The sequence below is a fragment of the Chrysochloris asiatica genome, unplaced genomic scaffold (assembly GCF_000296735.1).
Source record: "Chrysochloris asiatica unplaced genomic scaffold, ChrAsi1.0 scaffold00163, whole genome shotgun sequence".
In the NCBI taxonomy this organism is placed as follows: Eukaryota; Metazoa; Chordata; class Mammalia; order Afrosoricida; family Chrysochloridae; genus Chrysochloris; species Chrysochloris asiatica.
This window is the reverse complement of record NW_006408681.1, coordinates 7,769,977-7,790,917: the sequence shown is the minus strand read 5'-3', so window position 1 is coordinate 7,790,917 and position 20,941 is coordinate 7,769,977. Positions and strand designations below refer to the sequence as shown.

At 38.9% G+C, this 20,941-nt stretch overlaps 1 pseudogene; it reads left to right on the top strand.

The window, feature by feature from the left end:
- Positions 1 to 1,342: 1,342 nt before the first annotated feature.
- The window catches only part of LOC102830275, a 27,626-nt pseudogene continuing 8,027 nt past the window's right edge, over positions 1,343 to 20,941 (top strand).

The window sequence follows — 20,941 nt, the reverse complement described above, 5'->3', positions numbered from 1 at the left end:
GTACCATACTGCAAAGCAGTTTGAACTGCAAGGTAGGCAGTTCAAGTTCATCAGCTGCTCCTTGGAAACCCTATACAAGGTCGCTGTGGATTGGAATCGACAGGACAGCACTTAACAACAACAACAATATATTTTTCTTTCAGAATTGTTTAAATGGCCTTCCCAGCTATTGTTTATCTACTTAACGCCTTTCTACTTTTGCTGGTGGTGGTGGTGTTCTTGTTAAGTGCTGTCAAGCTGGTTCCGACTCACAGCAACCCTATATAGGGTTTCTGATGAGCCAATGGTGGGTTTGAACTGTGGACCATGTGGGTAACAGCCCAGTGCTTATCATATACAGAACAACAGTAGGACTCCTGGAAGCCTCCATTCATGCATCAAGTTTCAGTTCAAGCAGGTCCTCTAAAGGAAATTCTGCAGAAAACCAAACAGAAACAAAACAAAAGCAAACCCACGGCCACTGAATTGATTCTGACTCATAGTGACCCTATGTAGGAAAGAGTAGAATTGCTCCTTAGTGTTTCTGTGACTGTAAATCTTTATGGGAACAGACAGCCTCGTGGTTCTCCCTCAAAGATGCTGGTGGGTTTGAACCACTGACTGTGTGGTTAGTAGCCCAGCACTTAATGCACAGTGCCACCAGGACTCCTTGAAGTCTGCAGAAGTCCCAGGTCATTCTTCTTTTTGACCTTATGATTTTAATTTAAAGAATTGCTTTTATAAAATATGTTTAGCATCTATATCTCCCACTGGACTAAGGATTCTATGCCTTCCACACAGCAATTGCTTTATCCTTTTCTCAAATTAATGAATGAATAGATGGATGAACAAATGAAGGAAGATGCCTAGCTCAACCCTTGCCATGTAAGTGTCCTCCACAAATGGTAGCTCTTATAATTTCTCTCACAGCTCAACGACATTTTCATAAAATTCTTTGGAAATTCTACCTGCTCGTCTTCCTGACATGCAGTCATGTTAGCTGTGTTAAGCCTGTCTATCTGAAACCTGGCTCTGTTCCTGAGACCATTTGGATATACATATCTGAGGCAAAGTGTCTGAGCATGTTTGTCACTGCCCGGTGGACTGCCGCAATCTATGCTTATTTGAATGGTCTTCAGTGAAGATTTGTTTCTTTAGAAATTAAAGCATTTTCCTGTTTTGAGTGAGAGCAAGTCAACAGCTGCTGCAGAAGTGCCAACACCCACAGATGCCTTCCAATTACCCATGAAGCCTGGGTGACAGGCAAGAGTAACAGATTTGCTTGAGGAGTTTCCTGGGGAGAAAGCAGCCATTTTAAAGTGCACTGAACAATTGGCTTTGACAGAATGAATGAGAGATCTGAATGGAGCCACAGTCGGGCAGCATGGTTTTCATCATGGCAATCTCTGCCAAGACCAGTTCATTGTTTTCAGGATGCAAAGAAGCCTATTTCTACCTGGCAAAGGATGTACAAAATGAGCTGGGGAAGCAGGCTCTGAGATTTCTGAAAAGTAATGCAGCTTGTTTCCATGTATATGGATTGGGCATGCAGAGACTGTTGACCAAAGTTGTGGCACCACTCTGGTTTGATGGTACAATGGAGCTTTTTATTCTTTGCCGAGATTCTGAAATTGGATCATGTGGTTTGAATCCCAGTTCCACCACTTACTAGATATGTACTCCTCAGCAGATTATCTAACCTGTGGAGTCCTATATGTGCTGCTACTTCCCTATCTTTAATAGAAGAAACAATAGGATCTCTCGCAAAGGGTCATTGTGAGAATTAAACCAGTTATCATGTTCAAAAGCAGACTAAGAGTTGGCTACATGAAGAGCTACCACCATCAACAGTAACTATTATTAGCCTCTTAGCTTTTCTGTGTCTGATACAGTGGTAGACACTGAATGTGTTGCCCACTTTGTGGTGGTCATGGTCATCACCACCATCACATACATAGGTAAGGTGCTTTATAGTTGTTAAAGAACTTCCCTAGCCCTTACTTAACCTTGGTAACAATCCTCTGAGACAAAGAAAAAATAGACTCAGGAAGGTAGTCTAGTAAAACATGTAACCTAACAAACATTATCAGTCCCTAGTGACTCCTGGTGTGGCACTGTAGGATCAGCACTGGACTGCGATCCACAAGGTCAGCAGTTCCAACCCACCAGCTGCTCCTTGGAAACCCTATGCCTGGTCACTATGAATTGAAACCCACTAGAGGGCACTTAGCAGCAACCACAGAAGCAGGATGAAAGCATGGTAACGTCATAGGATTAGCACAGGACTACAAAACAGAAGGTCAGAGGTTTGAGCTGCCAGCCACTTGGTGGGTAAAAGATGAGGCTTTCTGCTCTCACAAAGACTTAAAAGAAAAAAAATAAATAAAGTCTCATAAACCATACACAGGGTCACTATCAGTTTGAATTAACTCATTAAACAACAAGGCTCTATAACATAAGCACTGAACTATTAGCCACAAGTCGGTACTTTGAGTCCACCACCCCATTCCATGGGAGAAAGATGAGGTTTTCTGCTCCAACAAAGATTTACAGCATCAGAGACCCTATACAGGGTCACTATGAGTCAGAACCTACTCAAAGGTGCTTAATATTAACAATAGCAGGTGTGTTAAGTCCCACATTGTACAACAGGAAGAAACAAAGAAGTCCTCTGTCTTCAAAGGCACCAGCAGAGACTAGTAAGTTTGTCGTTGTTTCTAGGTGCCATGAGTTGGTTCTGTTGCATACTGACCCTATCTATACACCACAAACCAAAATACTGTGCAGTCCTGAGCCACCCTCACAATCATTGTTATGTTTGACCCATTGTTGCAGCCACTGTATCAGTGCTTCTTCTTGGGGGGTTTCCTCTTTTTCACTGAATCTCTGCTTTACCAAACATGACATCCTTTTCCACATCCTCCTGATAACATGTCCAAAGTATGTGAGTCTTGCCACACTAGCTTGAAAGGAGCAATCTGATTGTACTTCTTCTAAGACAGTTTTGTTTGGTCTTCTAGCAATCCATTGTACTTTCATTATTCTTCACTAGCACCATAATTCAAATGTATCAATTCTTGTATGATCTTCCTTATTCATCATCCAACTTCCACACATTTAAGAGGTCATTGAAAATTCCATTGGTTGAGTCAGGCACACCTTAGTCCTCTAAATTTAGTCTTTTTTTTTTTTTTTTTTTAAGACTTTAAAGAGGTCTTTGCTGTAGATTTAGCTAACCCAATAATGCATTTCTTGTTTCCATGAGTGTTCATTGTGCATCAAAGCAAATTGGTTTGCTATGCCAGGAATGGCGAATTGAAAAAGAATAGTGTCATATTCATCATTGAAAAGAACATTTCAAGATATATCTTGAAGTACAATGTTGTTTTACAGGAAAATATCCATATACCTACAAAGAAGACCAGTTAATACCATTATTGTTCAAATTTACACACCAACCACTAAAGCCAGTAATGGTGAAATTGAAGAATTCTACCAACTGTTTCAGTCTGGAATTTGTCAGACATGCAATCAAGATGTATTTATAATTACTAGGATTGGAATCAATGATTGGAAACAGAGAGGAAGACTTGGTAGTCAGAAAACATGGCCTTGGTATAATGATGCTTGGTAGAAATAATGATTGAGATTGCATGATAGAATTTTGAAAGATCAAAGACTTGTTCATTGCAAATACCTTTTGCTAACAACACAAAAGATGACTATACACATGGATCTCACCAGATGAAATACACAGAAATCAAATTGACTACATCTTTGTGAAGAGATGGTGCAAACGCTCAAAATCATCAGCCAAACAAGGCCAGGGACACACTGTGGGAAAAAAAAAAACCCATCAATTGTTAGTATGCAGGTTCAAGGCTGAAGCTGAGGAAAATTAAAACAAGCTCACAAGAGCCAAAATATGATCTTAACTGAACATGTCCCACCTGGATTTAGAAGCTATCTCTTGAACAGATTTGATGCATCAGGTACTAATGACTAAAGACCAGAGGAGTTGTGGGATGACATCAAGAACATCATGTAGGAAGAAAGCAAAAGGTCATTTAAGAAGAAAAGAAAGAAGGAAAAGACTCAAATATATGTCAGAAGAGATTCTGAAACTTGCTCTCCACGGCAGAGGTTCTAAAGCAAATGGAAAAAATGAGGAGCTAAAAGAGTTTAGCAGAAAATTTCAAAAGGCAGCTTGAGAAGAAAAAGTCAAATATAATAATGACATGTGCAAAGACTTGGAGTTAGAAAACCAAAAGGGAAGAACACACTCAGCATTTCTCAGGCTGGATTAACTAAAGAAAAAATTCAGTGAGGATTTAAAATATTGAAGGATTTTATGGAGTCCTGGTGTGGCACTGTGGGTTAATGCACTGGAGTGCAAAGGCAGTTTGAACCACAAGGTCGGTGGTTCAAGCTCACCAGCCGCTCATTGGAAACCCAATATAGGGCTGCTATGGGTTGAAGACAACTTGACAGCTCTTAACAACAACAACATGGACAAAATTTTCAATGGGGCAGAAAACTGCAAAAGAAGATAGGAGAAATACACAGTCACTGTACCAAAACTAAATGGTCAATATTCAACCATTTCAAGAGCCAATGATACTGAGAACCCCCCAAGGTACTAAAAGGATTTTAACCTGGCCAAAGCAAAACTTAGAAAACCCAAGGGGCCATCTTGTCATCATAATATAACAGTTTTCTCTAAAAGCAATTTTCTTTTAAAATTAATAGTCAAACCCTATAACAGGAAGGACTATTGCAGAAATCGAAGAAAAACAGCCATACATCTTTCATGACCACTAGTAAGAACCACCTGGAGAGATAAATGATACCATGGGCTTGAGGCAGCTTGGCTAGGATGATTAACAGGATGTTGAAGAAACAGAGAACAGTAAGTTTCTGACATCCCTTGGGCCCCTACCTCATACCTGAAATCCCTATAAAACTCACCTCCCCTTTTACCTAGGAGAGACAGAGCTGGGAGATTTTTCTCCTCCCCTGATATCCTGGGTATCAATAGTCACTAAGCACTTTGCTCTTTGCTTGGAGTCCTGTTTGAATTGGCTTCATCAGTGAAAGGTGATAAAGAACCACTTTTCTGGTAACAAGATGAGGTTTTCTGCTCCAATAAAGAGCCTCAAAAACCCTATACAGGGTCATTGTGAGTTACAATTGACTGAAGGCAGTGAGTTTTTGTTTCTAGTTTTATAGATGATGAAAGTGGACAGTTGAAGTTAAATACAGGTAGAAAGTGCAGGGTTTGTCAGGCCAAGGGGATGTCCTGTCAGGACTAAAAATAAGACAAAACAAAAAATCCCAACTGCTATGGAGTCAATTTGACTGATAGGGACCCCATGTTTGTCAAAAATAGAATTGTCCTCTGTAGGTTTCAATGTCTGAGTTTTCATAAGTAGATCACCAGGATTTTCTTCTGAGGCACCACTTGGTGGATTCAAACTGTCAAGATTCGGTTAACAGTCAAACTTGTGAATCATTTGCATCTCCCAGGAACTCCAACACAGTTGAAGGGACTAGTAATACATGAGTTTTAAGTCCAGGGCACTGGTCTGCTTGAGAGAAAATCCTGCAAGAGAGGCTGAGTGGATTATAGATAATAGCCACTGCCATAAAAAGACTGTAAAATGTAGAAGAAACAAGCTCTGAGCAAACTTGGAGTCTCTCATCCGTCCTATCTCATCAAACCACTGTAGGCAAGATTTCCTGAACGTTACTTGGAAGTACCAAACAGAAGTTAAAGCCATAGCTTTTCTGTGTCCAGTAAATTGGAATGTCTACCTTCAACAGTTAAAGCCAGTATAAAAATACCTTGAACAAACACGAGCTTGATTTAAAGGCAGCATTTCTTCTATAAGTCCCATATATTGAGGATGATTCATAATTACAGTGGATGCTAGAAATAGGTATCCCGTTGTGGTGCTGCTGAGTGTTCGTGCATTCAATTATTGCCTTTTGCATACTCTGCCTAATAAGTCCCAGCAGGTAATAGCTAATATAAAAAGCATAAAGCTGCTTGTCACATTTTAGAAATACTGTTTTTTTTTTGTTTTCTTTTTGGATTGCTTTTGTGGATTTCTGCTTTGAAAGCTAAGATTTACTCTCACCACCCCTTCATTCCTCTTTTTCATCCATTCTAAAGAATTAATTTTCTTAGTGCACTGATATCATTGCTGACTGATTACTTTCTGGAGGTAGTTCAACAAAGTATTTGTTTTATCACCTTAAGTTTTGGGTAGAGACATGGTAACTGAATTAAAGATAGGAGCCCAACTCAAAATGTGTTTAAAAGAGTGATTATTAAATTAATCTGGATTTACTGATAGTAAGTAGGAGCTATTCTTGCATTCAATTCCTTAGAATATTATTACTGAAAAAATTACAATAACAATAGTATTCAATGATTTCAGAAAAGTTAAAGAAATGGGACTCCTAGTATGTTGCCAGTAACAGGTCTTCTGAGAGCAAAATAGCTTTGTGAGAGCTACCTTGGACAACACAGGATGAGGACATGTAGATCCCTTAGCCATAGGTTTCAGAAGCAATGAGTAGAGACAACAATACTGTTATACACCAATTCCTCATTTATCAACTGTCTCATCTGACATTTCTTATTTACAACAATATTAAAAACTTACTATCCAACTGTCTTGTTCATTAACGATATACATCTGAAAATAATAAGCACTGAGGTGCAAGGCAAGGTACTGATTGTAATGGTTAAGGTTACGTGTTAAATTAGCTCGGTCATGATTCTCAGTGGCTTGTCAGTTATGAAGTTATGTAGTGATGTAATTTGGTCATTATATAATAATGCAATCTGGCAGTTGTGTAATAATGTAGTCATCTTCCTTTTTGTGATCTGACATAGTCAGACCACTTTCACATGTCGATTTTTGCATAGGTCTTTAGAGTGAATCTGCCATCGACTGGATTGTGTATCCCCAAAATATGGTCCAGCTTGACTGGGTCATAGTTCTCAGTGGTTTGGCAGTTATGTATTAATGGAAAGTAGCAGTTACGTGATGTTCTCCTATAATTTGATTTGAGGGTGGGCTGCAATACCCGTAAGATCAGGGATTAAGGAGTTTCCCAGGTGTGTGGCCTGTACAAGAGATAAAAGGAGAGAGAAATGAGCAGAGAAGGAAGGATTTATTGCCACCTAGAAAGAAAGGTCAAGAGTGGAGCGTATTCTTTGGATATGGGATCCCTGTACTGTGAAGTCCCTAGATCCAGAGAGGCTGATGGCAAGACACATGGAGATCTCCAACGGATGTTTTGCCTACAGAAGCTGCAATGAGACAAGGTCCTTTCTCCAGAGCCAACAAACAAAACAACTTCCCAAGAGCCTACACTCTGAATTTGAACCTCTACCTTCCTAAACTGTGTGATAACAGATTTCTCTTTGTAAAAGTCATCCACTGTGGTATTTCTGTTATAGCAGCACTAGCGAACAGATACATGACTCATGTTGAGAAGTGAAGTAAAATAGGCACTAGCTGACTGTGAGGTTGCCCTTGAGATTTACAGAATGGTTTCATGTATTTCAATGTTCCTTCTCTCAAAAATAATCAAGAGCATCAGAAATTATAACTTAAAATCCATAGTTTACACTTTCAACAAAGATGTCAATGTATGTTTTATTTTCTTTTCCTTTCTTGCTTTCTCTATATCCCAGGACATCTGTCCAGACATTGTAATCCATAATGGATTGCCAGTTATATTGTCTCATAACTAGATCTTTTGACCCAAGTGCAATAAATATCTTTGTTGTTGTTGTTAAGTGTTGTCAAGTCAGTTCCAAGTCATAGTGACCCTTTATAGGGTTTCTGAGGAGCAGCTGATGGGTTTGAACCACTGATCTGGTGTTTCAAAGTGACCTTGAGGACTAGTATTTATTCTGTAGCACCACACCAGGACTCTTAGGAGGCTTAAAATTGCCCTAATGATGCAGAAAGCAAGTTTGCATTTTATCATTGCCTCATCCTGTGAGATGAGCTGACAGACATATAACACCAACAGAACTATGAGATGAATCCTGGCATGTCTGTAATAATCTAGCTAGAATCCTGCAGCAAGAACTAAGCAAAGCAACGAGGGACTTAGAAACCAGGAGGATGGAAATTGTTGAGTTGTCAGAGGCACCTGGCAGTTAGAGATGTCTATCTTGTGATCGAACATGGAGACCATCCTGAGAGACTGATAGGTCACCTAGGAATGCTGAATAGACCTGGAGAAAGGTAGGCAATGTTTTACTGATCCCACCAAGAACACAGGTGTTAGTCTTGCCTATATCAATAAGATTTTGGATAATGTATGGAGTGGAGCATATTATCTTCACAGAGCCATGGCTGTGGAAAGAAAAGCTAAGGACTAACCTCCATAAATCTCAAATAAAGGAAGAGTATTGTAAAAAAAAAACAAAAAAAAAACCCAAAAGAATAAGTCATTTGCTTTTGAATTGATCTCAACTAATATTTTAGGGCAGAACTGTACTCCATAGGATTTCCAGTGACTGATTTTTCAAAAATATAATGGTAAACTTTTCTTCTAAGGTGCCTTTGGGGAGACGCCAGCCATCAATCCTTCAGTTAGTAGCCAAGTGCTTAGCCATTTGCACCAAGGACCTACATGAATAAGTCCATTGCTGTCCAGTCAATTTTGTCCCTAAAGGACAGAGTAGAATTGTCCCATAGGATCCCCAAGGCTGTAATCTTTACTAAAGCAGACTTCCTTATCTTTTTCCATGGAGTAATTTTTGGGTTCAAACCACCGACTTTTCCATTTGCAGCCAGGTGTTTAGCCATTACATAACCAAGTCCTTGTGTCTTATGCTCGGTTCTCTAGAAAAGCAAAACCAGTGAAATTTATACATTATTGTTAAGTGCTATTGAGTCAGTTCTGACCCTTAGCGACCCTGAATAGGGTTTCCAAGGAGCAGATGGTGAGCTTGAATCACCAACCTTGCAGTTCAAACTGACATTGAAGTCCAATGCATTAACCCACAGCACACATCAGGACTTCGAAACTTACGTATGTGCATATATATATAAAGAGAAGCTTATAGCAAGGTAATGACTCACAAGGTGGGAGAGTCCCAAGTCCCAGTCCGATGAATTAAGATTGGCCGACAGGCAGGCAGGTAATAGAGCAGGCCACTGGCTCAAGTCCAAAGAACCAGAGTTTGGAGGACAAGCCAGATGCAATATCCAGACTCAGCAGAAAGCAGTATTTTCCTGAGTGTCCAATATATTGAAAACAGGCCACACCGCTGAGGAACCATCCAATTGATTGGCTGCTTATAGCCAATCATGATAGACTTAACTACACTGTATTATGTCTCACCATATCTCAACTAACAAACCACTGGGAATTTTGGCCTCATCAAGGTGACATAAAATCTTAACTATTCCACCCTGTTATATGAATATGTGAAAGTTATTGTACATGACATATGAGATGAAACATTTATATCTGCACAAATAAGTTTAAGTTAGATTTATTTGTCTAATGATCAAAAAATATTTTAAAAGAATGGCATTTGAAACACACTCTACAGCTGCAGTAAGCTAGATAAAACAGCAGCTTCCCTTCACTCTCCTCTGTAGGACAGCCTTGTGTGCAGTTTCTCTAAAATCAAATCAGTAATGCATATCTCCCTTAAGAGGGAGGTCCAAAGAGTAAAGGATCCTTCAAAGTTTATAGGTTGAGGCTGCTGCTTACTCTAAGGTCTAATTGTATTTCTAGTGAATTTACTTGTCTATAGTCCAGGTAAGAGTTTGTAGAACTTGGAAAACAAACAATGCTGTTTCCCAAATTATATTTAAAATACTATACTTTCATCATATTAAAAAAAAGAGCATTTTCTTTCTGATTTTTATAGTCATGAATGTTATTTTTGGAAATGAAAAATGCACATATTAAAAATAAAGTAAAAGCCATCTCTTGTCCCAGCACCCAGAGATGGCCCAAAGCCTATTAACACGTTAGAGACTTTCTTCCATTGTTCAGTCTAACACAGTGTTTCCTCTCATTGACATTGTATTTATAGATAGTACTGGATCCTGATGTTTTCACTTAATATCTTTACAGATACATTTTCCTATATTATATTCTCACTTCTGGACAATTGATTTTTTTCCATTAAGCCTTGGAACACAACATCACACAACACCAAGTTGATTCTAATTCATAGGAATCCTGTAGGACAAAGTAGAACTGACTTATAGGGTTTCCAAGGCTGTACATCTTTGCAGAAGCAGACTGCCACATCTTTCTCCCTTGGAGCATCTACTGGATTTGAACCACTGACTTTTTGGATTATAAACTGACTGCTTAACTGTTGTATCAATTGGACTCTAGTCTTGTCTCTGGTGGTTATGTGCCGTGGAGTCAGCACATAACCTGTACAGGGTTTCCGAGGCTGTAAATCTTTACAGTAGCAGAAAGCCCCATCTTTCTCCCACGGAACAGCTGGTAGTTTTGAACTGCTGACCTTGCTGTTCGCAGCCCGATTCATAACCGCTATGCTACCAGAGCATATATTCCTTTTTTGTGATTGCCTTCCTTTCTAGACAAAGGAATATCTGTTTTGTGATTACCTTCCTTTCTACTAGACTTGAAAACAGTCATTGGATCTATATTATTCAGTGTTGCTTTCCATCGGACTTGGCAGACTTTAGAACACTTTGGTATGCATTTGTTTGTCTCTTCCTCTAATTTGTGAGGTGCTCCAGAACAAGATCTGTGTCTCATTAATCTTTGTTTCCCCATTGTTGTTCTTGTTGTTGTTAAGCACCGTAGCATCCGTTCTGTCTTATAGCTTCCCTGTATAGAGTTTCTGAGGAGGAGCTGGTAAGGTTGAATCTCTGACCTTGTAGTTCACACTGACCTTTCAGTTCAGCACATTAACCCACACTGTCACACCAGGACTCCTTGTTTCCCCATAGATTACTCTAGTATGTAATACATTTTTTTTATTATAAATATGCTTTCGGCTGACTCCAATGCCATCAAAATAAGTAACATTTTTTGAAAGCCTAGGTGGTCAGCATTATATCATTGCTTAATTAATATGACTCTCCTACCTAGAGTCTTTGTAAACTCCCACCACAAGACTGGGTAGGACTCTGCAGATGTGAGGTGATTGTGATCCACTAAAGGGATAGGATAGTTTGCTACCAATATAAATAAGGAGCATGGTAGCTTTGTGGGGGTGGGAGCATGGTGATATGGTATATGAAACTTGAAAGAGGGGATTGGTTAGTTTTGCCATCCCACTAGGCTTAAAATGCACCATTCCAGAGACAGAAAAAAGGAATCTTACTATCAGTAAGAAAGAAGTGTCAGGAGTGGAGTGTATCCTTTGGTCCCAAGATTCCTTCACTGACCCTCCTTGACCCAGAGACAGAGAGTTGTGACAATAGAGAGGTGGGTGTCAGCTAGAAACATGGCAGAGAAATGGCAGCAGTGGGCAGCAGAGTCAAGAGACTGGGATGAGACAAAGTGGTGGTCTTCTCAGTCCACAAAGCCAGAAATCTAAGTATCTTTGAGCAGAAAGCTTGTCAGTGGAGTGGAGTGCCTCTAGGCACTTGTTAGGGGAGCTAGGTTAGCTGATCCATGGAACCAGAGCTGAGCATGTACCGGCTGAGGTTTCCTAGTAGAGTGGGGTGCCTCTCACTACTCAGTTTGTGGAGTCAAAAGGGCTTTGTAACACTTGCTCAAGCAGACACAGCTGAGAAGAGGTTGTCCTAGCTGAAGAACTGTATCCAGATTCATTGCTGATCCTTAATTGTAATCTGTTACTTCCCTAATAAAATCCTAGTAAATCATGAGTTTTGTCTGTGAGTTCTGTGTGGCCAGTGCAACAAATCATCAAACCCAACGGAGAAGTAGAGAGTGCCATGGGAGGGACAGTTGGCATCAGAATTGGAAAAAAGATTGGAGGGTAGAGGCACAAGTGACCTCTGCCACCTAGGAATCAGTGTAGGTAGCTGATATTGATTATAGTTATTCTCTTTCCTTTTCCTGAAGTCAGAGGAGGTCAGACAATCACCTCCCGGCAACCCAACCCCAAACATACACACACACCATTTTCACAGTCATTTTATGTCTAATCTGCATCATTGTTCTCAGTATCACAGGAGATTGCTAGTTCCGTTTTTCAGATAAGGAAATCTCGGTTTAATTTCATTTATTCTAGGTCATGATTTTAAAATCTTAATTAAGGAGAATGAACTGAATCAAGTGAATCTTGATTCGAACTCTTCAGATGAGACTTCAGATCCTCTCCCTTTACTTAAGTAGAAGGTCAATGTCAGCCCTCACAGGGACAACAAAATTGAACACCGTAAGGGCAATACCTTCTGCAAGTTAACAGTATGACAAGACAGAAAAGAAAGGTACATTGTATGTTAATGCATCAAGCAGGAGAAGGCAATAGGAACTTTATACGGGTAAGGAGGAGCATTTTATCACTAACGTTGTTTAGAATTGATGTCATAATTATAATAAAAAACAGATAGCTTTTAGTTGGTTTTATTAGTATTTTTTTGTTTCATACAGACAATGCGTCCACTTGTCACCTGCATCTGGGCAGACTGTATCTACCCCTCCTACACCTTAATTGTCTCTGCACAGATAAAAATATTATTGATTATAAAAGGATATGCTTGGCAAGTATCAAATAAATACATACTGTAAGAGTAAGAGTGGACAACAATATCTCATATTTGTATCAAACATCACACTTTACACTTTCCTTTCCATTATTTGAGCATTGTGTCTTTGAACTAAGCAAGATTACAAAAGGAGACCAGCACTGCATTGTGTACACAGTAGCAGGTGATTTTAAGATTGAGTTTTGATAGTGATTTTCATAATCAGATACCTGGAAACATGCACACATTGTGTTGTGTGTATGTGTGTTGCTGTATGTTCTTGAATCACTCAGGATCCTCCAGAAACATGTCATTATATTCTCCCTTTCTTGTCCCCAAATGCCCTGAACACATTCATTCCTTGGTAATAATAAAAACATAGATGTAATTTATTAAGTTCCAACTTTGAGCTAGACACTAATTGGTATGGATTACTTCATTTATCCTGACAACCACCCTCAGCAAAACAATCTCCATATATTAAATAGGAGACTTCAGATTTGAACTCTAGTTTGTTAAATGCCAAAATCTGTGCTGTTTTAATTATGCCATGTTTCTTCTCAATCTTCCGGCTCCTTGCTTGTGGTAGGCATTGTCTTGCTCTTTATTTATTCTCATTTCTTTTACTAAAGATGTCTAATTTTTCTGTTGGGGAGTTTCCATTAGATACATTCACAGTGAGGCTGTCAATCAAAGCTAGACCCAAGCTAGGGTCCGTATTCTGTCCCTAGATCTTGAATTGTGAGAGGTGTGGCAAAGAACCTAGTGATAGTTGCGATTTATTTTTCCCTGCCATAAAGTAATCTAAATCTCATATTTGCCCTAGTTATGGCATTGTTTGAATCTTGTTATTCAGATTGGCTTTTTTAGCCATGTGAGCTATCTTACTGCATTCAAATAAGTGAATTTTTGTTGTAGATTAACCAGAATCGACAGCTAGTTATCTGTTACCTGCAACCAAACACCCTAACAAACATAGTCACAGTTTGCATCTTGTTTATTAAAAACAAACCAACATTTTTTTAAAGAAGAACTTTTTATTGTGAATTGACTGGAAGCTTACAGACAAGATCATTAGCTTTGTATTCAGCAAATCATATGCTTTGTTTCATCTCCATGACTGCAATCCGCTCCATACAACAACAGTTATCCCACTTCCTCCCTGTCATTCCTATTTTCATTCCACCCATTTTCCTGTACTTTCACAACAAAAACAAATCAAAATTTAAAAACAAACAATTAACTTCTTACTTTGTGCTATACTGTCCCCGTACTTGGTCTCTTATTGATTTAAAACAAATCATTGCTGAGTGCTGGTGGCTTCAGTAGGCTCACTTGGAGATATAAGGAGACCAGAGAGTATGAGAACTCTAAGATAAGTGTTGTTGTAGTTGTTAAGTGCCTTTGAGTTCATTCTGAGCAATAGTGACCCAGTATGGGGCTCCTGAGGAGCAGCTCATGGGTTTGAACATCTGACCTTGCTGTTCAAACTGACCCTGCAGTCCAGTGCATTACCTTGCAGTGCCACAGCAGACTTAATACTTACAGAAGTCCATTGTATGGGTGTGAAACCAAGACATAGGTGAACAAAAAGATCTGGACCTTTTTTCAGAGCGAGTTAATGGACGACCTGGAACCAGAAATTAGCTATCCATTATAAGCATGAAATTTTATATAACCTTTTAAACATATAATTATATAATTTTAAATCTCTTTATCAAAGGATTCCTGGTGGTACTGTGTGTTTGGCATTGGATTGCTGACCATAAGGTCTGTGGCTCAAATTCACGAGCCACATGCAGGAGAATGATGAGGTTGCCTGCTCCCATAAAGATTTACAGACTTGGAAACCTTACGTAGGGTCACACTGAGTCAGAATTGACTTCATGGCAGTGGATTTGCTTTGATGGGCTTTACAATAGTAAGACTTGTAAATTTTAACCATGGTTTGCTTTATTTCCCCAAGTGAGTTTCCTCTAGTCAAATAATTCATGAAACTAGTAGAATAGGTTTATTTATGTATTTTATTCATTTTTTGAGAAAGTGTAAGAATTTCTTCATTTGTGAAGTTATAGAACACAGAGAACTTGGCTAATTGAAGTTCTGTATTTTTTGAAGATGCCAAGCATTAAATGTCTCCAATGCCTATTTCTAAGGAGCAGGTTAAGATTCTAATCCATTTGCTGAGATACTTTGATCTTTGCCCAGTGTCTTATTAGTTGCAGATACATCAGTTATTTAGTAAATGTGTATTTGACATAATAAATGGAAGGACTCTTATTACTTCAAAGAGAATTTCTTTTCCAATAGTTGAAAATAAAAGATGTCTTAGAACAATTCATTTGTGCACCCACTCATACACTTGTATATTCATCCAGCCAGGATACATTTATTGAGTGTTTTGCAGGAAGAATCAAAGATGACGAAAATACACAACATTCATTACCTTAAACAAGTGGAGAGGATACTTTAGACAAATCATTTCCCAAACAAAGCAAGGATATGTTCTCTGTAGTTAGAGAATATATTCAAAACCCCTGCACTGGTCAAAAATAGCCATAAATTTCCTTTATTATTCTTCTTAGCGCACTCTTCACTATTTGGAATTATGTATCTAATTCTTGTCTTAGTTGTCTGATCCACAGTAGGCTGCAACATAAATGAGGACAAGAAGTTTGTCTGATCTTTTCTGTATTTTCAGCACCGAACACAATGCCTGACACAAAGAAGACACTTAATAAATATTGCAGAAATGAATGGATTAAGTGCAATAAACTTATGCAGGATTCTTGAGAAGGTTTCAAAGACAAAGAAATTATTAAGCTGTATTTTAAAACCTCAATTTGAGTTTAAGGGTAAGGGAACTTGAGGTAGGACATTTCAGACAGTGAGAATCACATATGCAAAAGCACAGCAGAGAGGAAGTTCTGTTTGTTCAAGGAATAGTGAATAATAATTTAGGCTAGCAGAAACTTAGAGGATATGGAGGAGTGCAATAGGAAATTTGAAAGTTTCCATATTAAGCTCTAGAAAATGAGATTGTCCATTACAATTTCTATGGATGAAGAGTGGCAGGATTCTGTTTGTGTTTAGTATAAGCACCCCTGCATTATTACAGATGTTGGCTGGAAAAACAATAGAGACAAATCAGAGAGACCAGTTAGGAGGCTACTGCACTAGTGCAAGCAAAAGATAATAATGGTCTTGTGTGGAAGAAGAAATGAGAATTAATGATTCTGCATTAACTAGAACTCAGTTTTCATGTACCGTCTCATTTACAGCATTTTATCCACTGAAGGCATTAAATGCTCCCAGGCACACCTGCTTCTTTAACTTGAGCATCATTCAAGAATAGAATTCAAGCCAAGTAAAATGCAGTTTTCTCAGTATGGGACTTCAGTTGAAAACAAGTGAACGCAGCAGTTCCTAATTGCTAGACTAGTGACTTTTTACCAAGGTGTGGAGATTAATTTGAAATAACAGCAAAACAGGATGTATTCTGTGGTGAACATCTACGCAAAAGCAATCCAACCAAGGGGTGGTCTGCAAAATCCAAACCTCTGCAAAATCGGAAGTTTCAAAAAAAGCTTTCAGGTTCTTGAAAATGGAACAATAATGCACCATGAAAATGACCTCACATTTCCAATGTTTCAAACATCCCCTGATTTAGGTATGGGTAGCATGGTTTTAAAATATATAGTTCAGCATGTGAGTCCCCTCATATATGATCCCAATCACATAAGGCACAGAGCCACAGTTCAACCATGATATTGGGGCACACCAGATGGGAACTTTGGGGGAAAAGAACTGTTGTCACAATCGTTTTTATTATTTGAAAGAGTTAACATATAGGAGCATGAGAATGCTTTATGTTTTAACATAGAAAATTCAAAATTATACCTAAAATAATATCACTTTCAGCTAGTAAATTTATGCCATCCTTTCTTAACCTTGAAAGGGTTGGTATACAAAGTCATTGGGGATTTGCATCATCCTGACTATATTCATGAATGGTGCAAAGGTAATGATTGAACTTTTTTTGTTTTGCTTTTAAAGCTTGATAATCACCAACCACCTGGTGTGGTGCTGTGGGATAAAGCACTAGACTGCAAGGTGGGTTTGAACCATAAGGTCAGGGGTTCAAACTCACCAGCTGTTCCTTGGAAACACTATACAAAGTTGCTTTGAGAAAGAACTTACTCTATGGCACTTAACAACAACAACAACAACAACAACAACAACAATCACTGACAATAAGAAGATGCATTTTAGGCTCCAATGATATTCAAAACCTCTAGAACTGGCTCCAAGTTTCTCTTCTTTCTCCATAATATCTATATGCTTAGGACACACTTGATGTTTGCCATTTTTTAGAACATGCTGCATTATTTCACTTGTTTCTTTTGTAAGACCATTTTCTCTACGTCTGGTCTCACTGAAGTGCTCCCTGACCCTCCTAGTGAAAATCCTGCCACACAGAATCTTCACACATCTCTAGTTTCAGCACTTATCTTTCTTTATGAGATTTATGAATTAAGAAGTTGTCTCCCCTAGAAAATTACTGAACCCTTAAGGGCAGCAACTCTATTTTATTCATGTCTGTAGCATGCCTTGATCATTGTTGTTGTTGTTGCTGTGAAGTGCCATTGAGTTAGCTCTGACCCATCGTAACCCTGTACAGGGTTTCTGAGGAGCAGCTGGTGAGCTTGAACCACTGACCTTGCAGTTCAAACGGCTTTGTAGTCTGGTGCATTAACCCACAGCACCACACCAGGACTCCTGCCTTGCTCATAGCAGTGTTCAATTAATGTTTAGGTAGTGTTTCATAAACATTGAAGTAGTTACATCAGAAAGTATTGGATTTGTGATGCTTTTCTACATCAGAAGCCTAATGAGAAATATTTTTGAAGCATCTATTTTGATATAAATTGTTTCTTCTTATGGAAAGCAGAATCCTTCAAGTTTTGGTCATATTGAAATATAAATATTTCTTAAATGCTCTAAGGCTAAACTTTGTGTTGACATCATGATCAAAGATCAACCCTGTGCTCACAGAGTAAGCAGAGGATAATATAAATTAATTTGAATATTAATTCTGATTGGAAGTTCAGGAGATGCTTCTTGATAAGGTAGATAGGAGGTTAAGCTTATCCAAAATGCTATAGGTAGACAAGTTCCCTAACTTCTCTTAGATCTGACAAATGGAAGACACAGTCTTATATAAAGTCTTCTCTTCCCTATTAGATTGTAGCTTTTGATGGTTCACTCTTCAGGAGATTGCTTACAGCACAGAACTTCTTCATTCTAAAGCTGAAGCTCCAGATTTAGGATTCATCAACAGTAAGAAATGTGCTCTTAAGAAAGTGAGTAAACTTATCTAAAGATTGTCCTATAAGAATGAAATACAGGATAGAAAGGTAGAAAAACGAATGTCACTAATAAGAATAGATCAAATCCTTGGTCTGAGATACTTGTCTTAAGTAATAACTTGTAAAGCCAGTTCCCAGTGGCACTTATCTGGACATCTGGAAGGGCTTCTATGTCTGATGATGACACAGCAGGAGATGCGATTTCCAAATCCTGCTTAAAAGCCAGTTAGAAAATGTAGGTATATTAATTTGGATATTTCCAGTATCTATGCTTTGAAGATATATTTGAAGGATTCTGAAGATAGTTGTTTGGTTTCAGTCAATCCCAGGAGATTTACTGAGGATTCAAGATGAGGAGTTGTCCAGAGCAGTGCCAAAGCCATGTGCTTTGGAGTCCACCATTATGTAACTGTGGATAAGTCAATAAACTTTCCGAAGTCTCAACTTACTTATACGTAAAATGGATAGAATAATAACATACTGTATATTTGCCTAAATTCAACAAACTTACTTTCAATGAATCGTAGCTATTACTACTAATACAATAGCAGTAGTTATAGGAGTCCTGGTGTGTTGCTGCAGGATAAGCACTGGACTGACAGGTCAGTTTGAACCACAAGATTGATGGTCCAAACCCACCAGCCACTCCTCTGAAACTCTATAAAGGGACTCTTTGAGTCAAAACTGACTCAACAGCACTAACAAAGACAACAGTGGTTATAAACACTGGACAAGATCATCAATTGCTCCATGGGGGAAAGATGACCCTTTCTGCTTCCATAAAGGTTTACAGCCTTCACAAACTTACACAGGGTTATTATGAGATGGAATTGACTCAATGGCAGTGGATACTGTTTTGGAAAGTAGTGGAAGAGTAAGCTCTGAACTCAATATGTTGTTGTTGTTATTGTTGTTAAATACCGTCAAGTTGGTTCTGACTCGTCGTGACCCTGCGTAAGATTTCTGAGCAATGGCTGGTGGGTTTGAACCACCAACCTTAGGGTTACCAGCCCAAATTCTGTTATTTAAGATTTGTGGTCTTGGGGAAAATTATGTATTTTACCTCTTTGTAGTTCAATTTCTTAATTTATAAAAGGTGTTGTTATTATTTGCCATGGAGTCAGTTCCGACTCATAGCGACCCTGTACAGGGTTTCCAAGGCTGTAAATATTTACGGGAGCAGAAAGCCTCATCTTCCTCCCATGGAACAGTTGGTAGTTTCGAACTGCTGACCGTGCGGTTCACAGCCTGATTTGTAACCACTTCGCTACCAGAGCTCCTTAAAAGGTGTAGTAACACTTAGAAAAATACCAGCCTTATAGACTTGTGATGAGAATCTACTACGAATACATACTTAGCCCACTTAATACAATATCTGCCACTTCTAATGGACTCCTAATGTGATGCTGTAGAATCAGCACTGGACTTCAAACAACAAGGTCGGTAGTTCAAACCCACCAACTGCTCCACGGAAAGCCTATAGAGTGTCACTATTAGTCAGAACCAACTCAACAGCTCTTAGCAACAACAATAACAACACTTATAAATGTTCAGTAAAAGTCAGTTGTCATCACCTCCAAATCCAGTATTATTTTCATGTGTCTGCATCTTTCAGAATTGCCTTTATTCAGGCAGAGTGCAGGCTCCCAGTGCTGAACTCTTTACCCAATTGCATTGATTTTTAAGGAGGCATTGACCTATACACAGTACAGCTGGTTTTTGTAGCAAACTTTCTTATCTTTCAAGTTTGATGAAAAGTTTAGCCAACAATGCTATTTTCACCAACATCTCATTTAGGTAAATATAAGTTTTGTGCCATTTTGAGCCCATGTTTTGAGCATATAGATTACCTGGTATAATAGGAGAGTTATGTGGGGCAAAAGTAGAGTGTGCCAATGCTACCCCACACTGATAATTACCATATACTGACTAGTTTGTATGTACTAGGCACAGAACACTTCAGGAGTACTGTCTGCTAATTTATATACCTGCAATCTTGTGGGGACTGACAGGAGGGGAAAGGGTGTAAAAATAGCACTGAGTTCTGGTACCTGTGAAGAAGGTCTTAATTTTTCTTAGCTCCACACTTGGGCTCAAATGATTGCCTCTCCCAGGAATTCCTTCTCTAGTTGGCAAACCTACTCTAGTGTTTCAAACCTACTGCTGTCAACTTGCTTCTGGTTCATAATGACCATATAGGATAGAGTAGATCTGCTCTTCAGGGTTTTTAAGGCTGTAAATCTTTATGGGAGCAGACTACGACTGCTTCATCTTTCTCCCTTGGAGAGGTGGGTGGATTTCAGCTGGCAATCTTTCCATCAGCATCCTAATGCTTAGTATGCTGTGTTACCAGAGCTCCTTCCTGCGCATCAAGGCTCAAGCTAATTGGTGTTGTTGTTGTTAAGTGCCGTCGAGCAGGTTCCAACTCACAGTGACCCTGTATAGGTTTTCCGAGGATCGGCTGATATATTTGAACTGCCAATCTTGCAACACAAACTGACCTTGTAGACCAATGGATTATTCCACAGCACCACAAAAAAGACTCCTTACTTAAATGATATCTTGTTTTTATTATGGGTCCCAATCCACCTCAGTGAGTTAGCTGCCACTCTTCTGTGCTCTCCAGCACATCACCTTCCTATTGCTTTGATACAGTTATCACCAGCTATATAGGAATTGTTGGTTACACTGCTTACCACTAGCCATAAGCTTTTTTTTTTTTTTTAATGTTTTATTGTGAATTATATGATAGTTTACATGGGAGAACTTTAGTTTTACATTCATTCTATTTTATATCATCTCACTGCTATGATTCCAATCCCCTCCATGCATCATCAACCACCCAAAGGGTATATCCCAGAAACCCTCCTCCTAAACTTCCCCCTCCTCCCCCCAGTTTTC